Here is a 4,844-nt window from a genome sequence, read left to right as displayed (position 1 = left end):
CTTCCAGTCCCATCCATGTTGCTACAAAAGTTGGGTATTCATCCTTTCTGATGGAGGCATAATACTCCATAGTGTATATGGACCACATCTTCCTTATCCATTTATCCGTTAAAGGGCATCTTGGTTCTTTCCATAGTTGGGCAACCATGGCCATTGCTGCTATAAACATTGGGGTACAGATGGCCCTTCTTTTCACGACATCTGTATCTTTGGGGTAAATACCCAGAAGTGCAATTGCAGGGTCATAGGCAAGTTCTATTTAATTAAAGAGATAAATTTAATGCTATTTTGGTTTCAACTAATAAAAAATGTCCAAGCACCATTTATTTCAAAAACTTGCTTTCTTCATTGGTTTTTATTCATTTTGTTGTTGTTGTTGTTGTTGTTGTTGTTGTTATTCAGAGAGAGAGAAGAGAGAGGGGGATGGAGAGGGGTGGTAAGGTGAGACAGATTCTAAGAAGGACCCACATCCAGCAGGGAAACCTACCAAGGGCTCAATTTCACAACCTTGAGACCATGTGACTTGAGCTGAAATCAAGAATTGGAAACTTAACTGACTGAGCTACCCAAGCATGTTTACTTACTGCTTTCGATACCACTTTTATAATATAACAGCTTTTTATTTTATAAAATTTGTCTTTTCTCATTCTTTTGTCATGACACCAATTTAAGCTTAAGCCAATTTCACAATTTTTTATTAGTTTCAGAAGTAGAATTTAGGGATTCATCAGTGGCATATAACACCCAGAGCTCATTAGATCAAGTGGCCTCCTTAAAGCTCATCACCCAATTATAGCATTCCTCCACTCATCTCCCTTTCAGCAGTCCTCAGTTTGTTTACTAGAGTTCAGCATCTCTTATGGATTGTCTCCGTCTCAATTTTCTCCTTATTTTATTTTCCTTCCCTTCCCCTGTTCGTCTGTTTTGTTTCTTAAACAGAGGCAAGGTTACTTTCTAATATGGATTATCTGCTTTTCCTAGTGACAGGACAGTGATTTGATAAGGTTGGCAATATACTCAGATGAAAACATCAATATAGGGGTGATCAAGTCTCTTGGTTTACTGTTGTTATGGTAACCAGTGACCACAGACTTGGTGGCTTAAAAAGATCACAAAGAATAATCAGAAGTCCAAAATGGGTCTTCCTGGGATAAAAGTCAAGTTGTCTGCATGGTTGTATATCTTTCTAGAGACTCTAAGGGGAAACCCACCTTCTTGCCTTCTCCAACTTCTAGAGGAAGCCTGCATCCTTTTTCCCATAGCCCTACCCTCATCTTCAATGCCTGCAGTGGCAGGCTAAGTTTTTCTCATGTCTCATCTCTCAGAATCTTATTGCTGTTGCCACCTTTTCCCATTCATGGACCCTTATAATTCCACTGGCTTCATACAAATAACTTCAGCTAATCTGTATTTTAATGTTAGGTGATTAGCAAAACCAAATTCCTTCTATAACTTTACTTCTTTTTTCTTATGGTAACCTCATGGTAACCTATTTTCACATGTTCTAAGGATTGGGATGTGGACAGTTTGGGAGGGCCATTATTCTCCCTATCATACCATGTTTGGAAACAAATACACTATCTGTGTTTGAACACAAATTTTCCCAAATATACATGACTGAAATCTGTTAGTGGAGTTTCTAGGTAAATATGCATTTTCCAAATTGGAAAAAGAAATAGATCCTCAAAATGGTGAATATGTGTTTTCTCACCTTTTTTCTCAAAAAGTACCACTTTTGACCATAACTCATGGTTTAAAGTCCTTTATGAAAGTCCGGGGGTTTGACAAAGAAACTCAATCCCAACATGGCACGAAAAATATCCAATATTGAACACGTTGAGGAGACTGAGAGGAACAATTGCACTTTACCCACATACCCTCTAACTCAAGGCAGCACACTCAGTGCCACAGGAGATCTTCTTGGCCAGGGATTTCTCCTATGGATGAATGTGAGTGTGTGAGTGTGTGAGTGAGTTCTTGGCTTTCCCAGCTGTGCAGGATGCTGTCAGTGACACCCACTTCATTCTCAACCCACACAGAAAACTGTCCCAGAGGCAGAGTAATCCTGGATTCACTTCCTGTCCCAAGAGACCTTTTTTGGTGTCATCATGAGCTTAGGAAATGTGGTACTTAGATGGTCATAATAGTCCTCGTGGATAGAGTACCTGCTCTGTTTCACAGAATTTCCTGTGAACTCTAAAATATACTAAGTTCTCAGATGAAATCATTAGATGAAATTTCTCTCTTCTATGGGCAGGAAACAAATACATTACAGGTTCATTTACTGTCATGAGGGAAAAGAGATATCTGTCAACTTTCCTGTCCACCTAAGGTCATACGTGAAGTGGATAGAGGATTCTGGGAGAAGAAGAACACAACTAATTCTGATACTGGACTGCAGCCTTGAAAACCAAATGTGTCTACACACCAAGATAAGGCACATCAATGATTGGGAGCTAGTTACAAATGCAAACTCTCTGGGCCACCCTAGACATGCCAAATTAGTAGTAGCACTTCCCACACTATGACAATCAAAAATTTCTCCACACAATTCCAAGTGTCCTCTGGAGGCAAAATCATCCCTGGTTGAGAACCCCTGGACTATCTTGTTGCACTCGAATCAAAGTACATTAGTTCATAATTACCCAGTTCATAATTCTGAGTCAGACACTCAACCATTCCAAATCACATTTCTATAGATGTGGAATGAGACTCATCATTTTATGGTCCTCATAGAATGGCTTTTGCACAAAATAAAAGAAATACAATAAGACTCTAAGCTCATCCTTTAGTGCCTTAAGTAGTTTAAGTAGATTTCTTATAATATCAAATATCTTAAAAGTGAAAGACTAAATGCCAACTTTTAACCTGTATTAAACATACAAAGTTCCTAATTGATTTGTAAAAAGAATTATGAATCCAAGGATTTGTTTTACCTGTGGTTTTATAGCAAAGGAACACACTCTTGCTTGTTGAAGAAGGAAGTACAAATTTTTGGAGCTGTAAGGAGTTGTGCTCCCACCACATGTCAATTGTTTGGAGAACCAAAGGATATAGTCAAGGCAGGTTTCTCAGTCCTAGATTTGGGGGTGGGGAGGATTTTCACTCAGGTCTGTGGAAAGTTTCAATGTTAGAGTTCTGGAAGCTGGGTAATTTCAGGGAGTAGTAATAAACATTGCATGTGCCTGAATGCTACCTGGTCTCTTGGGAACGGAAAATCTACAGGAAAGAATTTCATCCAGGACAGATAAATTGCCATGGGATGATGTACTCAGGGGCTGGAGTAATAATGGGAAATGTGTCTAATGATTAAGGATAGGGGACATTTACAGCAGACATTGGGAACTGTAAATATATCCTCTACTGAAGCCCCTGAGCATGTTAAAACTTGAGCTGGAGGAGACGTAGTTTTTGCTTTTGGATACCTAAGTCTGTCTGTGGGACCCATGCTTTACTACTACCTGCTGTCCTGTCTGGGGACAGAAATTAGGTCTCCACCATGAAACATTAAGGGAGGAGTTTGGACCTCCACATGGAGACTTTCCTCTCAGAGACCCCATCCAGGTAGGTCTCAGAGCTCAGCAGGCATTTCAGGAAAGGTTCAGAGAAAATGGAAGCTGAAAGCTTTTACCAGTGCTTGCCTCAAACCCTATCCAGCCTAGCCCAGATCCAAGAGATCATTGTGTTTGTTGGTGGGTCAACCCATTCACTTATAGTCAAATAATTTAATATGTTAAAGAAATATCTGTTTAATTTAGCACAAAAATGATTTGCTATACACCCTAGATATGGTGCACTCTAATACTTTTTTATCATGCCTATTTATTCTGTTCTATTTTATTCTTACAAACCACAGCCTGGCCCACAGATGGTCCCAAGCTTGGAATATGGAAAATTCCCTTCCAACATCCTCCATTTCTGGACTAATTCCATGCTTCTGTAAACTGGCAACAGAATCTCTCATGGGCACAGATTCTCTCATTCCTTTGCAGAGTATGTATTTATTCTTACTGGTCCTAACCAAATGATGTCTGAGTTATGTATAACATGCACCATGTACTCACATTCTAGCAGGGAAACATACATAGAATTAAATAAAAATTACACACTGACAACTCCTACATCTAACTTATTTTGAAAGAAAGTGTCCTTTTTCTGTGGGAATGTTAAATAAAACAGCAAAACAAAAACAGGTTAATGAGGGAGATGATCCACTGGAGTCTGAAAGAGGCAATGGGATTGTGAAATTAGAAAGGAGGTGAATGATCCCAAATAGATCAGTGGGGGACTCCAAGCAGAGGACTGCAGGTATATTGAGTCTCTAAGCCTGGAGACTGGGGCTTCAGATGAATCTACAACTCATGTTCAATGTTTGTGAAATCGATATGGGTGATACGTAATGAGTGGGAAGATGGTGAGAATTGAAATGCAGCTGATTTCTGTGAATTGATTTTGTATCCTGCCGTGTTGCTGAGTTGCTGTGTGAGTTCTCACAATTTTGGGGTGGAGTCGTTTTGGTTTTCCACATAAAGTATCATGTAATCTTCAAAGAGTAAGAGTTTTAGTTCTTTTTTTAAAATTTTTTATTTATTTTCAGCGTAACAGTATTCATTGTTTTTGCACCACACCCAGTGCTCCATGCAATCCGTGCTCTCTCTATTACCCACCACCTGGTTCCCCCAACCTCCCACCCCCCCGACCCTTCAAAACCCTCAGATTGTTTTTCAGAGTCCATAGTCTCTCATGGTTCACCTTCCTTTCCAATTTACCCCAACTGCCTTCTCCTCTCTAACTCCTCATGTCCTCCATGCTCTTTGTTATGCTCCACAAATAAGTGAAACCAT

Source organism: Mustela nigripes, chromosome 2 (genome assembly GCF_022355385.1).
Source record: "Mustela nigripes isolate SB6536 chromosome 2, MUSNIG.SB6536, whole genome shotgun sequence".
Taxonomy (NCBI): domain Eukaryota; kingdom Metazoa; phylum Chordata; class Mammalia; order Carnivora; family Mustelidae; genus Mustela; species Mustela nigripes.
Note: the sequence above shows the minus strand (reverse complement) of the source record.